This window comes from Alexandromys fortis, unplaced genomic scaffold (assembly GCF_014885135.2).
Source record: "Alexandromys fortis isolate MF-2015 unplaced genomic scaffold, M_Fortis_MF-2015_v1.1 scaffold_166, whole genome shotgun sequence".
Lineage (NCBI taxonomy): Eukaryota > Metazoa > Chordata > Mammalia > Rodentia > Cricetidae > Alexandromys > Alexandromys fortis.
In genome coordinates, this window is record NW_026068102.1 from 1,692,365 (window position 1) to 1,714,379 (window position 22,015).

Here is a 22,015-nt window from a genome sequence, read left to right on the forward strand (position 1 = left end):
TTTTTTTTTTTTTTTGTTTGTTTTTGTTTTTGTTTTCTCTGTGGCTTTGGAGCCTGTCCTGGAACTAGCTTTGTAGACCAGGCTGGTCTCAAACTCACAGAGATCCGCCTGCCTCTGCCTCCCGAGTGCTGGGATTAAAGGTGTGTGCCACCACTGCTCGGCTTCTTGTTTTTTTTTTTTTTTTTTTAAGGGGTTAGTGATGTCTTCCAATTTTTTGTTTGCTATTCCTCCATCTGCTTCATCTTGGTTGTTCAAGTGTTGCTGTTGTAGGGTCATTAGGTTTTACTGGTTTCGTATTGCTCTTTGTGGTGTTTCATGTGTTCTTACCTTTTCTATTCATCTTTTTTTTCTAATCGGTGTGATTGGGACTGTCTGTAATTCTGTTGATTAATCTTCTAGGTGCCAGTGAATCCAAGGCTCAGATGGTTTTTCTTCATGGTACAGTCAGTGCCACAGTTCTAGTTTGGTCACTCGGTGTTTCTGGAAGTCACTCAATGCTTCCAAGCTTTGTTCCACTCCCTTTGAGTTTGCTGTCTCAGGCCTGCTCTAGCCTAGGTTGTCAGTTCAGACCTGTTTTTGTAAATATACCTTGGCTGGATCCTTTCCTGCAGAGTTCCCTGGCTTAGGGTTGGTTCTGAAAAGGACTCTGGCTCCAATCTACTTTCTTGGAGTTCCCAGGCTTGGGTGCACCCAGACCCGCAGAGGACCTGGTACAGGCTTACTCCCTCAGAGGTCCCAGAGTCATGCTTGGGCCTGCAGAGGTTTCCTGATTCTGCCTTTTCCTGCTGATGTCCCAGACTAAAGCCCAGAACCACAGAGTTCCTCCTGGCTCATGCATATTCCCTCAGAGGTCCCAGATTCATGCCCAGACCTGTAAGAGGTCCTTGCTCAGGCCTAGTTCCTTGGAGATCCTAGACTCACATCAAGACCCACAGGGGTCCTGGCTTAGGTCTATTCCCTTGAAGGTCCCAGATACATGTCCAAACTCTCAGTGATTTCTGGTGCTGGCTCCCTCGCTCAGAAGTTGCTCCCCTATACCTGTTCCTGTAGAGTTCACTGTCTCAGGTCTGCAGAGTTCACTGTCTCAGATCTGCTCTGGCCCAGGTTGTTGTCTCAGTATTAGTCTGCCAATGTCCCTGGACTAGATACTCCCCATGGAGCTTGCTTTCTCAGGCCCTCTCAGGCCTAGGATGCTAGTCCACTCCTGTGGAATTCTTTTGCCTCAGGCCTGCTCCAGCCCGAGGTGGAGTTCGTTGCCTTGGGCCTACTTTAACCAGGCCTTTTCCTGAGTTTTAGATCTTTGCTTTGATTCTTAGGCAACTAACAAGTCAAATTGATATTCACCTCACAGCTTCTGCTTTGATCTCCCAAATGTTCCACAGTTACCAAAAGGATGGAAAAGAGGGAAGTTTGGCCTTGGATTTTCCCCCACCAACCTAAGACACAATAACAGAAACAAAGAAAACAAATCTAACTACCATTCATGAAAAGTTCCAGAAATCTTCTTTCTAAGCCCTCTCACTCACATTTGGAATACCTTCCTCTTAATAACAGCTTGTGAGCTGTGCAGAGAAACTGGGAGAAAACTCTTTCTGCTGCAGTCATCTAGGGGGACAGTGAAGTACTTTGATCCCTACCATAAGAAGCAAGAGACTTTCTGGTCAAACCTCTTCCACATCAGTCAGCAGAGTCAGGCCTTTCTAGTAATCAATAGCACATAATTCTTGTGACCTTGACTTCTGTTGTTTGCAATGTATCCATAGTGTCACGGGTACAAGAGTTGGTGAACAGCTACAGAGGAGAGACTTGCTGTTTTTGCTATTTTTCTTCAAGATTATATCCTCCCACTCAAAGCATATTGCACTGTGATCTCTGGTTACCTTAGCTTTATGTTTCTTGTATTACCCTGCAACCAGGAGAGACTGATGTGTACTTCCATTGCCCCCAGAGAGTTAACCTCTAATCCTTCTTTTGCAGTACCAGTACAATTACTCAGAAGCAATGGCAGTGACAGTTAGAGTCCGTGGAAATAATTCCAATCTATCCATCACTAAACTACAGTCTAGGACATCAGAAGCTCAAATATAAACCAAAATACACCAGAGAAAATCCTACACCAAACCAACAAGCATTCTTCTGTTTTAGGTCAGGGTAAATCATGATGCAGATTTAGCTTGTTCCTTTATTTTAGAATCTTAATGTTCAGAACAGAAAATTTGGTCATCATTTGTGGACATTTAACAGCCAACACAGATTGTTTGCATTCATAGAAATGCAGATTCTGCTGACCATGGCTTTAGATTCTAGCATTAATGTTTCCAATTAGGACACAGTAGAATTGCAAATAGGATAGATACTGACATATACTTTTTAAAATGTTTTTTGAAGTTGTAATTCCATTATTTCTCTCCTTCCCTTTATTTCTTTCAACCCCTAATACTTATACTCCTCTTGCTCTCTTTCAAATTCAAGATCTTTATTTAATTAACTATTATTACATTTGTCTGTGTGCTCATAAATATTTAGTTACAACCTGCTACATCTGTATAATATTACTTATATGTATATATTTTCAGGGATGACCATTTGTTATTGTACAGTCAGTCCATATACTCTTCCCCAAGGAAGACTATTTCTCCTGCTCTCAGCATTCCTTAGTTATCTGTAGTGTTTTAACTAAGATTGAGGCCCCTTGAGTTTTCCCTTTTTATGTTAGCATGCCTATTGATGCTATCCTTCTCTAGGTTGTGTTTAAGTAGCCATGATGGTGAGGCTTCATGGACACAGCCTCCTCAACATTTCTAGAATATACAACTCACAGAAAACATGCTGTTCCTCTGGCCCTTTCAACTTTTCTGCCCCTTCTTTTGCAATGATCCCTGTAGCTGCAGGAGTTTTGATGCAGATATAACAATTAAGACCAAGCTGTACCACTCTGCATTTTGATCAGTTGTAGTTTTCTGTATTGTTCTCTATCTGTTGCAAAGAGAAGATTCTTTGATGAGGGCTGAAGACTACATTTACCAATGTATATAAGGATGATCATTGAGAGCTTGGTTAGGGGAATTATGCTGGTTTAGTAAATTCGTGGTTGTAAGTTCTCTCCCAAGATCTATGACTTCATTAGCCTTAGGTAGCTGGCTATATTTCCATTACTGGATATGATTTCTGTCTGACTGAGCTCTCCAAGCCCAACAAGAAAGCTGTTGATGACCATCAAGGTATTTCTGCTGCTCACATAGTTTTAGGATTATTGTGCCATGTTGGCTGTTTTAGTTCCTGGCTTTATAGATGGGTGAAACTGTTGTTTGTTTTCCTCCTTTGGAAGCTTGCATGACTACTTCTGATAGCTTGAAAGCTAATCCTCAGGGAGGAGGCATTCATGTTAGATCCAGCATAGGTCAACTGTGTTGGAGCCTACAAGACTATGCATTAAAGGCACAGCTGACAGACCAATAGGCAGATCCATGAGAAGTGTATATGTCCACGTTCACATGGAGCAACCAGTTTTGAAGAGATGTGGGAACACTTGTATTTTGGAAAAGTCATTGTCATATTTGAAAAGAAAAAAAAAACTTGTGAAGCAATGGTTCTTTCCTTTGAAATGGGATTCATTCCCAAAACACCTCAGCAATATGACTTCTGCAGGGGCAACAAAATGAACTTGCTCCATTCCCCCACAGAATGAGGCCTTAGAGAAATAACATTTTTTCTTTGTTCTAACAGTCAAATTAACATACAGTCAATCCCACAGAGTTACCTGCTAACAGACCACATAGAAATTTCTATAGAAGACAGGCACTGAGCAGGAAGGCAGCATGCCCCACCTTTGCTAACAAACAAATCTGGGCATCCTCAAAGCTGATTATGACCAAAGGGATTAGATGAGGAGAATGGGTGAATCTAGGATTCAGAGATGTTTAGTAACTTTATCTAATGGTTTGGAATGTCAGGTACTTCCCTTTGAATGCTGGCTCTTTCCCGGGTTTTGTCACCTGTTCCAGAGTACAGCTTTGTCAGGTTCTGTTTGCCCCTTTTTTGTAATTTTGATATGAATAATATTATTGTCCTTCCCTGTGGAATTTTCCAACTGTGTCTGTAAAAACTTGAAACCTTGTGGAGATCAGCCCTTATTCTTACTCTCACTCTTCTTCTCCTCGCTACTTCTATTTCTTCCCCTTGCTCTCCTTATTTTTCTCCTTACTCTTATCCTAACTATTTTTCTAATCCTTCCTCTCCTCCACACTCCCTTCACTTCATTTTTCCCCTTGCGTGAACAATAAAGAAGATGCTAAAGGTAATGTACTTGAGTTAAATTTTTACTCTCAGATCCTCATCTGCCATAGACATCCAATTATAAACCCTAAAGGGGTACTGAGGCTGATACTCAAAGCCCCTGATACAACTGGTTCCTGTTTCCAAAATGCATGGTATATTCAACAGTAAGAACTTACAAGCTACCACTCCCAAGAGGCAACCAAAAACAAAAGCAATAGCCAAAAAAATATTTTGGAAGTCTCTTGGACAACTCTGAACTCAAAAAAAGGCTTCTCATGTCTTGTGTTGGAATTTTTGTTCATCTATAGATTTTGTGGAGAGCATTGTCAGTTTAGATTGGGAACATTTTTCTTAAACTAATATATATATATATATATATATATGTATATATATATATACACACATATATACATATATATAAAATAATTAAAGGCTTTTAATTGTAGATAATCAATAGTTTGACTCATTATGACTTTTTAAAAACTTTTACTATGTATTATCTCCCATTTCTGTATTTCTCTTTCTCCCCCTTCCCTAATTTGAGCTTCCAGCTTCTCCTATTACACTGTTAAGGTTACTTGTACCCTGCTCTTCTCTTTTATGTCACTCACCCCACCCCCAACTATGGTCCTATTATTAAGTATCATAGTCCTTTAAAAAAACTTACTCCAAGCAGTGTATTCTAATCTGAATTTTGGAGCTAGGATTGCAGATGAGATGGAATATGGGACATTTGTCTATGTATGGGTTACCTTACTGAACTTGATCTTTCTAGTTTAATTACCTCACAATTATTTTATTTTATTTTATTTTTTACAGAAGAATAGTATTCCACACAGTATGTTTGCAACCTTTTCAATACCCACTCATCAGTTGAAGGATGTTTTGGTTGTTTCCATATTGTAAATAAAACAGCAATGAACATGACTGATTAAGTATCTGTAGAATAGAACATCGAGTCTTTGGGCTTATGCCAATGATAGGTGTCTTATTTAGGGTTTTCATTGCTTTGATGAGAGATGAGTGTGTGCCCAACCGGCCAGCCAAACACCCTGGAAAGAGAGCCCAGGCACCCTCCAATCCCCTAAACTTTCTGGTCATTCAGCAGGGGCTTCTTTTCCCAGCTACTACCTTTCTCTTCTTATCCCATCTCAGCTTGCCCCCAGGCACCACTTCCCATCTGTGGGGGTCATAGGATCTCCCAACTGAGCTTCCTTTGGGGCTGCAGGTCAGGAGACAAACTGGTGAGTGTAACTGCTGCAGGAGTTTCTTTGTTTCACTGAGCATGCACCCAGCAAGCCTGCACTTTTATCTGGGAGGTCCCTAGCCAGCAAGTGGCCCTGTCCAGGTACCAGAAGATCTGTCCGGAGGACCTACTTCAGGATGGAGAGGATCGTAGTGACAACTCCAGTGCTGAGGGGACCTAAGAGAGGGCAGACCAAGGGGAAAAACAAACAAACAAACAAGTATACAGGTAGCCACAGCAAAGATCAAACCAAGTCGCCAAGACTCTCCTAACAGCATTTGAAGGAAGAGATGGGCCAATGTGAGAATTCCTCCAACAATCTGAAAAGCAACAGGACAACACCAGAATCCAGTGAACATACAACAGGAAGACTTGAACACCCTATTCTGGAAGAAGTAGAAAAACTGACTTTAGATGTAATATTATGAAAATGTTAAAGACCATTAAACAGGATGTGAAAAACTCCTTTAAAGAAACGGAAGAGAAGACTAATAAAAATTTCAAAGATACCCCAGAAAACCAAGAAAAAGCAATCAAACAGGTAAAAGAAAAAGTCTAAAACTTAAAAACTGAAATGGAGTCAATGAAGAAAAAACAAACTGAGAGATGACAGGATATGGAAAATATGTATAAACAAACAAACTACAGAGACAAGTATAACCAACAGAATACAAGAGATAGAAGAAAGTCTCAGATGCTGAAGACACTATAGAGGAAATAAACACACTGATCAAAGAAAGCAGCAAATCCAACAAATTCTCATCACAAAACATCAAGGAAGTCTGGGACACCGTAAAAAGACCAAACCTAAGAATAATAAGGGTAGCAAAAGGAGAAGAATTACAGCTCAAAGGCCCAAAAATATATTCAACAAAATTATAGAAGAAAACTTTCCCAACCTAAAGGAGGATATTCCTATGAAGGTACAAGAAACATACAAAACACTGAATAGACTGGATCAAAAAAAAATCCCCTCACCATATAATAATCAAAACTCATTGTTGTGATGAGACACCACAACTGTCACAACACGTATAAACAATTAAACATTAATTGGAGTGGCTTATGTACAGGTTCAGAGGTTCAGACCTTTATCATCATGACAAGGAGCATGATGGCATGCAGTCATCTGTTGTGCTGGAGTAGCAGATAAGAGTATTACATCTTGCAGGCAACAGGAAGTCAACTAAAACACTGGAAGGTGGCCTGAATGTAGGAAACTGCAAAACCCACCCTCAAAGAGAAACACTTCCCCTAACTAGGCCATACCTACTCTTCAAGGCCTTACCACACATAGTGGCATTCACTGTGAGATTATGGGGAACCAATTACATTCAAGCTACCACATTTACCAAAGTGATTGGAGTGAGAAAAAAATTGTAGAGGTTTTTTGTTTGTTTACTTTTGTTTTATTGATTGGTTAATTATATGTCCCTTATTGCCAGTAATGATAAACATTTTCCCAGATTTTTCTCAGCTATTATCATTTCTTCTCTGTTCTCTGTCAGATACCAAAATCTATAAAAATCTATTTTTTGAATAGGTCATTGTTTTTTTTTTTTGTTTTTGTTTTATTTTTAATTTTATTTGACTCTTTGTCTTCTGAATTTATTTATATATTCTGGATATCAATCCTCTGTTAGATGATTAACTTCCAAACATTCTTCTAATTCCATGGGTTTCCTTTCATTCAGTTGATCATTTCTTATGTGCAGAATATTTTTTGTTTTGTTTTAAGTACCAGTTATCAATAGCTTGCATTAATTCCTTAGCATATGGAGTCCTATTCAGAAAGTTCTTTCCTTCATCTATGTAGAGTACTTCCTATGTTTTCTTTTAACATTTTTCTAGTTTGAGTTTTCAGAGTTAGGTCTAGGATGTATTTGGAGTTAGTTTTTGCACATAGTAATAAATATAGGTGAAATTTTATTCTTCTAGATATGTGGACTTCCCAGTTTTCCCAGTAGTTTATTTTTAAGATTCAGTATTTTCTTTTGCATGTTTTTGGCATTTCAGACAAGTATTAAATGACTGTAGTTATATACATTGATACTTAGGTATTTAATTTTGCTTTATTGGTTCATATGCCTGGTATGTCATAATACTATTTTTTATTAGTATGACTCTTTAGTGTATCTTGAAATTTGAAATTATGATCATGCAACACTGTTATTTTTGTTCAAGTTTATTTGTTACACAGGATCTTTTCTGGGTTCACATGAATTTTAGCATTTTTTTCTATTTTTGTAAAAGATTAGGATTTTGATTAAAATATGTTATTTTCTTTGGTGTGATTGTGAATGTGTTCACAACTTCTTTCTCTGTTTGTAGTTGTGTAGAAAATGTATTGATTTTTAAAAATTGATTCTTCTCTATATTATAAAATTTATTTTGTATCAATTTTGCTAAAATTGATGATTATTTTTGGTATAAGTTTTAAATTCTCTAAGGTATAACATCATGTCATCTGCAAGTAAGTTTAGTTAACTTCTTTTCTTATTTTTACTCTTTAATTTTCTTATCTTCCCTTTTTGCTGCAGCTAGTGCTTAAAGCATATCATTGAAAAACAGTGGAAATAATGGAAAGCCATGTCTTATTCCTGACTTCAGTTAGATTGTTTCAATGAATTTATTTTTCCTCATTTAGGATGACATTGGCTGTGAGTTTCTCATATGTAACTTTTATTAGGTTGAGGTACTATTCCTCTAGTTCTATTTTTTTTTTCAGGACTATTATCATGAAGATAATAACTCTGTAATTTCTACTCTTCCATGTTTTATATCTATCATACCAATCCAAATAAGCGCAATATTCAAAAAGCATATCTTCTAAAAATGTTTTTGATATTGCTCTGATGCAATACCTTTCTTAAGCTCTTAGGTGTATGAATTCTATCCAATTTACTCATTTCACTATACCAGGCTCCTTCTAGTAATGCAAATGCTCCCCATCTATCATGTCTTATCATACTTCTGATTAATTCATAATGTGTATAGCTTCCTTTGCTAAGAAAACAACTGACTAAACTAGCTAAGATGTGAAGCATATGATCAAATGGGTGTTTATGCACTCTTTCTTTTACTCCATGTTTCATGTGCCAAACTATATGATTAAGTAAGCATGCCATCAAATCTTGTTTAACACTCATAGTTCCTAAAAACATCATATTATATTTACTCTTACAAAAATGACATCTATCTCTATCTGTCCCTCTATCTATTCCCATTCTATCAAACAAGTCCACAAGTGCACTCCAGTGTTTATTATAATAATGCCAAATTACACTTCTAATACCTCCTTTAGCTAATAGGTCCAAATTCCTTTTAGAGGGTCCGTTTCTTCCCATTGTGGCACCTTAAAAAGAGTAATGCAATCTTTATGCCTACACAGGCCATTAATATAATGATTACTATCCATGCTGCCTCTTTGATCATTGCCCACCATGTTGGAAATGGTGTGCATATGAAATCTAATTGTATTAGTCTAGCAATATAATCAAAAAAACTGCACTGTTTTGTCTTTTTAATCCAGTCTTTATGTATATATGTATTGGCTCTTAATACTCCAACTATATTATGCAACTTATCTTGGTTGTATGCTAGGTTGGAATCATATTTCTGAATAGTTTTATGTATGCTATCAAATTGTTTCTGATTAAATTCAGCTATGTCCTGTATTTTTATCATTGTTTTTACATAATTATTGTAGTGATCTCTCTCTGTTTTATCATCCCATATGGATTGTCCTGTCATTACGTGGTGTTCCTCATAAGATAATGTAGTCACCATCTCTTGTCCTTTCTCAGTTGTTACTACAGAGCAATTATGTAGCATCCAGCACCCTCTTATTATGTTAAACGTGTCTATAACCTCTTCTGTTGTGTCTTCCTGGTAATTTGTACAATTTATTATTGTGTTTTTATTTGTACAAATCAACCATGTATAATCCCCTGTGTTTGTTATTGTATCTGTCATTATTGTTGCTGTAAGTCTTGTGGTTTCTATTTCATGTTTTGGTTCATGTGGGCATACATATGTGCTAAGACTAAGATGGAAGCACTCTTCTATTGGAATATATACTGGTGTATCATTTAATGACACCCAAAGATATCTGTCTATAGGTGTGATCCATTTTACCTGTAGATCTGAAAACGGATCTAGTTTATTTGACCATGGTTGCGCCACAGGTTTTGTATTGTATGCCTGATATGCATTATCTGTGTATATTTGTAATAGGTGTATTATGCATATTCCTGCCTCACAGCCACTATTTTTGTGTGGATTTAACATGGTTTGATATTCTGGGGTCCTTCTTCCTGTTCCTGTAGTAAACAGTGCATTTAACTCATCGGTTAAGCCTCTTAAATGCTCTTCATATGCTGTACACATTTTTTCATTATGTGTACTTTTCATTAATGACTTTATATTTTCTATATTCCACTGGTTTTCTTTTTGGAATATTTGGAATTCTGCTCTCATTTGTTGGGTTATTAGTTGTAATGCATCTATACTATTCACTACTGTACTTATTGCTGAGGATGTTTGTACGTTTACTTCTTGTAAGTGTCTTATTTCTGCCTTGATTGGTTCCAGCATTACAGCTGATGTTCCTCCTCCTGCTATTGCTCCCATGATTGCTCCTGCTATTACTCCTCCTACCAAAAATCCTACTTGTAGAGGTTTCCTTCCAAGTCTTATGGGACTATTATATTGTAATGCTAATGTATCTATATTGAATTTATTACAATAATATTCAGGAGGCTGTAATATTGTTAAATCTATATCTAACGATATTTTTCTTATTCTTGGGTATGTTGGATTATGATAAAGGATTTTTATATATCTATTGAGTTGGTTGTATGATTTTTGTCTTTAAGTTTAGTTGTTCAGTTTATTACATTTATGAACTTGCATAATTTGAATAATTTTTTTACATCTCTGGATCAAACCAAATTGTTCATTGAAGATAATTTCTTTCATATGTATCCATATTCAGCTTGCAACGATTTTATTGGGTATTTTTTTATTTTATATTCATTAGGTTTATTGATCTATAGTTTTCTGTTGGCTATTGTTGTTTTCCTCTTTACCTAGATTTGGTAGTTATTAATACTGACTTCATGGAAGGAGTTTTGGAGTTCTCATTATCTTTCTATTTTTGAACAGTTTAGTAAAGATTTCTGTAGATTTTTAAAATTCTGTCAGAATTTTGCTATAAATCCATGTGGCCCTGAACACTTTTTAATTGGAAGACTTTTGGTACTATTTAAATTTCTTCATTTATTATTGTATATTTAAGCTACTGACTTTTTAGTATAGTTATGGTGGTTTGAATGAATCTAGAAATTGATCCTTTTTGTATCTTTTTTTTTTTCCAATTTAATACAGTACAGGTTTCTTAAATACTCCCTTATAATATTCTGAATTTCATAGCTATATGCTACAATATTTCCCTATTCAATTCTATTTCTGTTAATTTTGGCTTCCTCTTTCTTTTGGTTAGTTGGGACAAGGTTGTATTAATCTTGTTTAGTTTTTCAAAGAACTAACTCTAAGTTTTGTTGATTTTTTTATAATACTTCTTGCTTCTTTATTTCTATTCAATTTGTTTTTTTCTCTGATTTTTATTATTTCTTGCTATTACCTGGTTTGAATTTCATTTGTTTGCACTTTCCCAAAACTTTTAATTGCATCATTAAGTCATTTTTGTGCTCTTTATGAGGTTTGAATGTAGGTACTGGGAAATTTAAATGTGTTCAAGGGATTTTGTTGTGCTTTGTTTTCATTTTCATTTAGCTCTGTATTTTTTCTCTTTTTTTGATTTCTTCATTGACCAAGTCATTTACAGTACTTTGCTGCTCAATTTCCTTAAGTTTGTGCTTTTTCTTTTGGTTTTTGTTTGTTTGGGTTTGTTTTGGTTTGATTTTGGTGTCAATGTAAACTTTTATTATGCTATGCAATAGGTCATTTGGATACTTGGAGTTATTCCAAACTTTTGTAAGGATTTGCTCTTCCTCCCAAGTCTCTTGTTATGTGCATTCCCACTCAACCCATAATATTGTTTCCTGTAGGATTTTTTTGTTTTTGTTTTTGTTTTGCTAGATTTGGTCTGCCTGATATAAATTTTAAGGCTCTTTATATAATGGAAAACTTTTTTTTCCCTCTTTCAGCGTTGGCAGATAGTTTCACTGGGTTTATTAATCTTCTCTCATATTGTTTTAGAACTTGGAATTTATTGATCCAAACTCTTCTGGGTTTCAAAGTTCCAATTAAGAAATCAGCTGTTAGTGTGATGTGTTTTCCTTTACATGTGACTTGTGTTTTTTCTTTCGTAGTTTCCAATGATCTTATTTTTTTCTGTAAACTTATTATTTTAATTATAGTATGCCATGGGCAGTTTCTCTTTTGGTCTTGTCTATTTGGTATTCTGTGTGCTTCTTGTATGTGTATGTATGTGATTTTCTTTGTTTGGAGAAACATTCTCATGTGATATTGAAGATCTGGCCTTCTTCCTCATCTATTTATATCATTCAAAAGTATGTTAGTTTTATGATGCTTTACATTTTAGGTATATTTCTTTCCTGTGTTTTTAAAACACTTTTTAGTATTTTTTCTTTTTTTTTTCTAGATTCTCTAGTTTACTCCTTAGTCATAATATCCCATCTTCTGCTTAATTTATCCTACTTATAAGGTTTTCCTTTGAGTGTTGTAGTTGGTTATTGGTTTTATTCAATTATCTTCATTTAAATTTCAATCCTCTTCAACACTTATATATTTGCTTAAATTTCATTCTCAAATCCTGGATTCTTTTTGTAACTTTCATCAGCCTTGTATTTGTGTTTTTTCTTGAGCATCACTCAGCAATAAATGCAATATTCACTTTAAATTAACTGAAATTCTCTCTCTCTCTCTCTCTCTCTCTCTCTCTCTCTCTCTCCATATATATGTAGGAGGGGCCTGAAAGTTGGGGACATATGAGCAGGTCTTGAAAGTAGCCTATAAGTTTGTGAAAAGGACAAGAAGGGGTGGCCAGTCTAGACCAAAGCATGTAGGACCTGGGTTAGATTTTGGTGACTGAAGATGTACATGGAAGGATTTATTACCAGGACTCTTTTGGTTATTCCCTGGAAAAGAATGTGGAGGATCTGGCTGGGTGGATATTCTGCATATCTCTTACTTTTATAGTTATAAAAAACTTATTTTGTTTGTAAATGTTTTGCCTAAAAATATGTCTGTATACCAGTTGCATGCTTGGTACTTTTGAAAGTCAGAAGAATGTGTTGGATCTTCTATAAATAAAGTTGCAGTTATGAATTTAGGAGCTAGTACCTCAGACTTCTGGAATAGAAGCCAGTGCTTTTAATCACTGAGCTATCACTATTGTTCCTTAAAGTAACTTTTGAGATGATCAATAGGTTTTGTTTATTGTTCCAAATGTTGCCAAAGAATAGAGTCAATAGAGATACCATCTACAGATTGCTTACAGTCATAGAGGAATATGAAAAAGCTAAGCATATAATATTATTATGGGCAGAGGGCTCTAAGATAGATTTCAGAACTTACTCACTCATATATATCACTATTTGAGACAAAAGAATCCAACTTAATAAATTTAAATTCCCTGGGTACCGCATGGCAGAAACTGAAAACTCAAAAATCCTTGGAATTTTAAGAGAGGGTGGACAGTCAGAGCTAGAGCTGATCTTCCAGAGGACCTGGATTTTATTCCCAGCACTCAACGTGGCAGTTCATAACTATCTAGTCCTAAAGAATCCAACACCCATCTCTTTATTCCATTGGTAGCAGGCATGCATATGGTGCACAGACATATATGCAGACAAAGCTCATCCACTATACATGGATAATAGAAAAAAAAGACAGGCAAATAAAGGACATGGGAGACATAGAGAATAAGAAATGTCAGAAGCTACTAAATGTTCCCTGTAAGACACTGATATGATACTCCTGGAACTTAGGATTGTGCCTGTTTTAAGAACTGTATATGGTTAAACATGACCTGAGAGAAACAATAGAGAGGAAAAGGAAATTTCATTTCTAGAAAAGAATGTAGAGTGTAGAAATACTTGCACTTTTCTGAGGAGCAAATCTTTGGGTTCATAATGTGATTTTAACCTTTTGAAGCTGAAAAGAAAATTCATATGCATACAAATTTTGAAACTTGTATCATTTAAAAGAATAACTCACAAAACTATTGTTTGCATATGTCTAATAAGAGAGCCAGATGCATAACCACAGTTTTGGTTTGACTATTTTCTCAGCTCAAACAATAGTGTTCCCTTAAGCAAAATTGGCTTGAGTTTGAAAGTGAATACTAAAACTTAATGTTTTGAAATCTTGCAGAAAAAAACTGTTGGCAGCTCAAGACGTTGTTTTGCCAAGTTTTATTCCCAAATTATTTTCTTACTCAAAGTTGATACAGGGAATGGTGTGTCTAACTTGCATATATGGCAGTTATACAACTTACAAAATTAGCATGCTGGATGAGGGGATTTTTTTGACATGTGGAAACAGCTTAGATTTTTTAGTGATAAGGACTCTGAAGCTTAAAGCCATAGATGGTTCATCCAATACAATATAGTAGACTAGGAAGAACTACTGTTCTATTTCATTGACAAACATGAATAATGTTCTTTTCTTAAAATTAGAGGGAATTCTGGGAATGATGTTTGAGGTATTCCATACTGTTCTATTTAGGACTCTTTGACTTCATCTTAACATTTTTGGTGGGATAACTGGCAAGAGTATGCCAAACTTGTTTTTATACTTTCTTCCTATTGGGTCAAGTTTATGGCTCAGCACAAAACTCCAAGTCAAAGATCTTTTTTTTTTATTGTTGTTGAAAAAAATTTCTGCCTCCTCCCCGCCTCCCATTTCCCTCCCTCTCCCCCACTACTCTCCCCCTCCCGCTAATCCTCTCCCCCTCCCCCCCACTCCATTCCCCCTCCCTCTCTTTCTGAAGAACAGTCCGGATTCCCTGCCCTGTGGGAAGTCCAAGGTCCTCCCAGCTCCATCCAGGTCCAGGAAGGGGAGCATCCAAACAGGCTAGGCTCCCACAAAGCCAGTTCATGCAGTAGGATCAAAACCTAGTGCCATTGTCCTTGGCTTCTCATCAGCCTTCGTTGTCTGCCATGTTCAGAGTCGGGTTTTATCCCATGCTTATTCAGTCCCAGTCCCTCTGGCCTTGGTGAGCTCCCAATAGATCAACCCCACTGTCACAATGGGTGGGTGCACCCCTCGTGGTCCTGACTTCCTTGCTCATGTTCTCCCTCCTTTTGCTCCTCATTTGAACCTCGGGAGCTCAGTCCGGTGCTCCAATGTGGGTCTCTGTCTCTATCTCCATCCATCGCCAGATGAAGGTTCTAAGGTGATATGCAAGATATTCATCAGTATTGCTATAGGATAGGGTCATTTCAGGTTCCCTCTCCTCAGTTGCCCAAGGTACTAGCTGGGGACATCTCCCTGGACACCTGTGAGCCCCTTTAGAGTCAAGTCTCTTGCCAACCCTAAGATGGCTCCCTTAAGATATACAGTTCCCTGCTCCCATATCTACCCTTCCTTTATCCCAACCATCCCATTCCCACAAGCTCCCCCCATCCTCCCCTTCTCGCTTTTCTCACCCTCTTTCCCCTTACCTCCATCACACCCCACCCCCAAGATCCCAGTTTTTTGCCAGGCAATCTTGTCTACTTCCCATATCCAGGCGGATGACTATATGTTTTTCTTTGGTTTCACCTTCTTACAGTCAGTAGATTGCAGATCTTCTGGGCTTCATGTGTTTTAAACTTCAGAATCTTTTTGATTCTACAAGTAAGAAGAAGAACAGCAGCTGGGCTTTTTTTGTCTCTACATTTGAGTTTTAGAGAAAACGTAAGATTATAATATGACACATCTCAGAGACTAGAGCTTCCAGGTTGGTATGTAAACCACAGAGTGTGAGATGTTGTGAATTGTATTGCTCTCAGGAGGGCTCCCATATAAGGCATTCAAACAAGCAGTCAGAGAAAATGGCATCTTGTTCTAAGGGCTTCTAGTCAAAGAGCAGAGTGATTAGAAAATGCTGAAAAGGTTACTAAAGAAATAACTACAACTGCTTTGTAAATCAGTGAGTTAAAAGAAATACAAGACTATGTCAACAGATAAAAATAAGAAACTCAGCATATGTTCTAGAACTAAATACTACTATTATTATTGATATTATTATTCATAGTAGCCATCTTATTTTGAGAGTGAAGGGATGACATAAAAGTTGGGAGTAGCACTATGATGTTTAAATGATCAAGTGAAAGAATAGTTAAAAGATAAGAATAAGACAATGATGCAGAAATTTTCATGAGGTATGCAAATTTTGGAGTATAGATTCATGGAAAAAAGAAAATAAGTTCTAAAATAAGGGAAAAGATGCAGATTCAGGTGAGGTACACACACAAGTAAAGGAAGAATGCTTCCCTGATCTGAAGAACACTTGAGACAGTACAATATCACAACCTAGAGAAGACTGAGACAACATATCCATCAAGGAATATCCTTTGAGTTCTTCAACTCAGTGATAAAGAGCAATACATATTGAATACGTCCACACAGAAACAAATGTTTGAGAAAATACAGAAGTTAGCAAAATTTGTAACAAAACCTTTCAGTTCTAAAGTCATATGATAGTGTAGCAGTGCCGGGGCCATGTGATTTTTTTTCAGTTGACCTGGGAATAGCATGACCAAATTCTCCTTGTGACAAAGCCCCGAAGAAGCTGCCCTATTTTTGGCAAGGTCAATGGGCAGTTTGCTGCATAATTCCGGGAGTGACCCCAGGAGCATATGTGCTACCAGCTCTCCTTCCTTTCTTTATATAAACCATGATGCTGACTGCCTTTAGTTTCACTCTTTCAGTCATGGATAAAATAGCTATGACAAAATGTAAACTTTCCCAGGATGATTCTCCTTTGGGTGAACCAGAGGGGATGTTGTTAAAACTATACAGTGGGCCTAATTCAGTCCTTAAAGCCTTTGATGCTTCAGGTTTAACCACAAATTCAGGCTCCTCAAGAACAAGATGTTGCCTTTCCAGTGCACCTTGTGACTAGCCTGAAAAAGTCACGGAAGTTCATGACAATATTACAAATTTGCATAACTGTTCTGAAGAGGATGATTTTAACTACAAAGAATCTTGGAGAAATGCTAATAAATAAATAAAGTTAATATAAACAGTCTAGGAACAAGGAATGAGGCAGAATCATAGAAACCCACAATGCTCTCATTTCTAATTGTTGAGCCAATACTGTAGGAAGTTGAAAGAAGAAGGACATAAGAAGAGGAGATAAGCCATGCCACCTATTAAGAGTAAGCTTTTAAGTTATGTAATCTATAGGATGATAGGAAAAACTTGGTATATTCCACATAGGAGTTAGAATAGTACAGAATGAAGAAAAAATTGATTCAGCCTTGGCTGATGAGTTGATTGTGAGAACTTAGATTTCAAATGGTAAACAATAATCATTAGAGACAATTTTTTTTTTCACTTTGCATGATGCTGTAACTGCAAATGCTACCAACTGGACACACTTTTCTACCTATAGGTGTGCCTAGTTCGAAAACTTCCTTTGTTGTTTGTAATACTGCTTATGCTTTTAATATTAGAAATATGAACCAAGTAAGTAATAGTTACTGGAAGAAAAAATAAGAGATGGAAGGGGAAGGAGTTATAGGAACAATCTTGCAATTATTGTAGTCATTATTAGAAACACAAAGAAACAAATTTGATTGTAAAACTGTTCATGCAAGCCATTGAAATTGTATAAATAAAAATGGACTAGAAATGGTATGGTTTTTCAAAGGGTGTTAAGCAGTCTTCTATTTTGGGTAACAGTCTGGATGCTTTGGGGATCCCTCCTACCTGCAGCCTGAGTTGCTATGGAAGGCTACAAGGACACGGATATTCCCTTAACATTTGCTCTAGCTTTAAAATGGCTAATGTATGTGTATTAACTGAGCACTCATAGGAACCTTTTAGAAATGCCTCAGAAAACAGTGGAAAAAATATAGATGCTCAACTTTACAATATACAAAGGAATCTAAGTTAGAAGTCATGCTGGCTCTGAGAATAGGCAAAGGTACTAGGAGGGAAGGAGATGTGGCATCCCTTGCTTTTCTATTGATCTAGGTCAAGTTTTCATTCTGAATTAAAAAGATCAACTAATTTTTTTCTTTCTTACTTTGAAATGTGTAAGTTTTGATTAAAGTTTATATAAATGTGTTAATAATGTAGTCAAATATTTACTGAAACACATAATAGAGTATTTTAATGATATACCTGCCTTTTTTAATTAATTTATTTATTAAAGATTTCTGTCTCTTCCCCACCACCGCCTCCCATTTCCCTCCCCCTCCCCCAATCAAGTCCCCCTCCCTCGTCAGCCCAAAGAGCCATCAGGGTTCCCTGCCCTGTGGGAAGTCCAAGGACCACCCACCTCCATCCAGGTCTAGTATACTTGCCCTTTTTAAAGAACATTCTTTGCATCTGCCAGTGCCATTGTCAAACTTGTTTTCTAAACTGTACATTTTATTAAACAAAGCAATTAATTTTAAAGCATTATGTTGCCATCTTATAGAGTATAAAATGTAAAATTGTCAATCTATTGTAACTTATTTATTTTTAAACAAAAGTATACTTTTTGATTAAAGAAATTTGTTATTAAATTTTTTCCTCTTTTGGATGCTCACCTTACTAGACCTGGATGGAGGTGAGTGGTCCTTGGACTTCCCACAGGGCAGGGAACCCTGATCACTCTTTGGGTTGACGAGGGAGGGGGATTTAATTGGGAGAGGGGGAGGGAAATGGGAGGCGGTGGTGGGGAAGAGACAGAAATTTTTAATAAATAAATAAATTAAAAATTCCTCTTTTCTGATGTAACAAAAAAAATTCTGAGTTTAAATGACAATAGATGAACCACTTCTCAGTTGCCAGTCTTTGCTCATAGTAAAACAACTTTGAAATGTTTATTTTTTAAATCTAATTTCCATTAAAATGTTTAGAAAGTTTATTTTAAAATAGTTGTCTAGGTTTCCTGGATTCACTTGTATGAAATAGGTGTTTATAGTTTCTTCACTGTGCTGACTTCATCCATCCATCCATCCATCCATCCATCCATCCATCCATCCATCCATGATCCATTCCAGGTCATCAGAACCATCTGGAATTAGGTGTCCAGCAAAGCAGTCTCTACAGATGCTGTGGAATGATGGCACCAGGGAAAGATATCATTTGTTGATAGTGCATAAGAACACAATGTACAGTGAGTCCTCTCATATACCACCATAGGAAAGAAGGAAGCACTCAAAAAACAATTGTTTTAGACTTCCTAATACATCAAACATAACAAAAGATAACATTGATAAACTGAGAATTTGATATTGGATTTATAGTGAGAGGTAATTGAATCAGATTATCTATTTTGTAAGCTTATATATGTAAATATATTATATAGAAATACATATGAAAGAGTCATAGATTTATTTTTATAAGATATTTATTGAATATTTGTATAATGGAGATAAAGAAAAATGGTTAATGATAGATAAATTATAGTAAAAGTTCAAAGTCAGCAAGTTGAGAAAAGGAAAATTATTAAAGTTCACAATGGCATAATTATACAAGTGGATAAAGGTAAACAGAAGAAAAGCAATAAAGTTAAACAATGTAGTCCCCATCCATCAGATCCCTGTAAGCTACAAATACTACACCAACCCCAAACCCACCAGCTTTACAAGGATGATGGAGACCTTTAAAGAGGAAATAAAAAAATTCCCTTAAAGAAGTAGAGGAAAAGGCAAAAATTGGAATAAATCAATAAATTTCTTTAAAAAAAAAATAAAATAAAATGATCAAACCCACCTATTCCCCAGGACTTTAGAGGAACTCTGAGGTACAGGCTGCCAGGCTGTGACTACACAGAGCTGATCAAGAGATGAGTGAACACTCTCAACTGGGGACCGCGCTCTCTAAGCAAAACCCTGTGACTCCATCCATTTTAACTATTTCGTCAACCAGCAGACAATCTTCCTGAAGGTAGACTGTTCCAACACCCCCACCCCATCTATTGGCCCATGTAAGCTGAGTCCCACTCTGCCTTCAAACCTACTTATTCCCCCCGTGACCTGAGAACTCTGAAGCACAGGCTACAACTGTACATAGTGGATCAAGAGAGCAGACCAAGAGAGTGGACCAAGACAACAGGCCAAGGGATCCCTCAGCAGCTTTCTCAGACACAAACAGTGACAGTACAGAGAAGACCAAAAACAGCTCACTAAGACAAAGACAGCCACTGCAAGTATTGGAATAAAAGGAAAGGACACTGCCAGTGTCAACTGGAGAAAGGGATGGATAAGTGCCACCATTCATCAATCTAAAAGGAAAAAAATGGTAACTCTAGATTCCAGTGATCCTACAACAGAATGACTCGATCATTGTAACCTAGCAGAAGCAGTAGAAAATGGTTTTAAATATAATTTTAGGAGAATAATAGAGACCTTTAAAGAGTAAATTAAAAAAAAAAAAAACTCCCTTAAAGAAATATAGGAAAAGAGAAATAAAAAAATGGAAGAAATCAATAAATCTCTTCAAGAAACTAAAGAAAACCAAGAAAAAAACAATCAAACAGGTGAAGCAAACAGTTCAAGACTTGAAAACTAAAATAGAAGCAATTAAAAAACACACACACAAACTGAAGGAATTCTGGATACGGAAAATCTTGGTAAATGACTCGAACTACAGATGCAAGCATACCAACAGATTAAAAGAGATGGAAGAGAGAATCTCAGGTGTTGAAGATACTATAGAGAAAATAGATTCATTGGTCAAAGAAAATGTTAAATCCAATAAATTCTTAACACAAAACATCCAGGAAATCTGGAACATCATGAAAAGAGCAAAGCTAATAATAATAGGGATAAAAGAAGGAAAATAATTCTGACTCAAAGGCTCAGAAAATATATTAAATAAAATCACAGAAGAAAAATTTCCCAACCTAAAGAAGAATATCCCTATGGAGATATAAGAAGTTTACAGAACACCAAGTAAACAGGAACAAAATAAAAAGTCCCCTCACCATATAATAATAAAAGGGCAAAGCATATAGACTAAAGAAAGAATACTGAGAGATACAAAGGAAAAAGGCCAAGTAAAATATAAAGGCAGACCTATCAGAATTACACCTGACTACTCAATGGAAATTATAAAAGTCAGAAGGTCCTGAACAGACATGTTGCAGACACTAAGAGAACATAGATGCAAGCCCAGACTACTATACCCAGCAAAGCTTTCAGTCACCATTGATGGAGAAAAAAAAATATTCCATGACAAAAACAGATTTAAACAATACCTATTCACAAATCCAGCCCTACAGAAAGCACTAGAAGGAAAACTCTAACCCAAGGAAGCTAACTGCACCCACAAAACCACAGGGAACAGATAACTTCACACCAGCAAACACCAAAGCAAAGAAACACACAAACAGCACCACCAAAAAATAATAAGAATTAACAATCACTGGTCACTAATATTTCTTAATATCAATGGACTCAATTCACCTATAAAAAAATCATGAGATAAGAAATAGATATTATAACAGGATCCATCCTTCTACTGTATAAAAAGAACAACTTCAACCTCAAAGACAGACATTACCTCAGAGCAAAGGATTGGTAATGAATTTTCCAAACAAATGGGCCTAATAAACAAGCAGTGTAGCTATCATAATATCTAATAAATTAGACTTCAAGCTAACATCAATCAGAAGATATGGAGAAGGACACTCCATACACTTCTCAGGAAAAATCCATCAAGTTGAAATCTCAATTCCAAACATCTATGCCCCAAATACAAGAATGTCCACATATGTAAAAGAAACATTACTAAAGCTTAAATTAGACATCAAATGCCACACATTAACACACATCAACACCACACTTTCCCCAATGGACAAGTCAAACCAGACAGAATCTCAACAGAGAAATAAGGGAACTAACAGATATAATGCCTCAAATGAATTTAATAAACATTTACAGAACATTCCACCCAAACACAAAAGAATATACCTTCTTCTCAGCGCCTCATGGGACCTTCTTTAAAATTGACCCGGGCGGTGGTGGCGCACGCCTTTAATCCCAGCACTCGGGAGGCAGAGGCAGGCGGATCTCTGTGAGTTCGAGACCAGCCTGGTCTACAAGAGCTAGTTCCAGGACAGGCTCCAAAACCACAGAGAAACCCCGTCTCGAAAAACCAAAAAAAAAAAAATTTTTTTCATTAACGATGTAAATTTGAAAANGTGAGTTCGAGACCAGCCTGGTCTACAAGAGCTAGTTCCAGGACAGGCTCCAAAACCATAGAGAAACCCTGTCTCGAAAAAACAAAAAAAAAAAACAAACAAAAAAAAAATAAAATAAAATTGACCACATACTTAGTAACAATGCAAACCTCAAC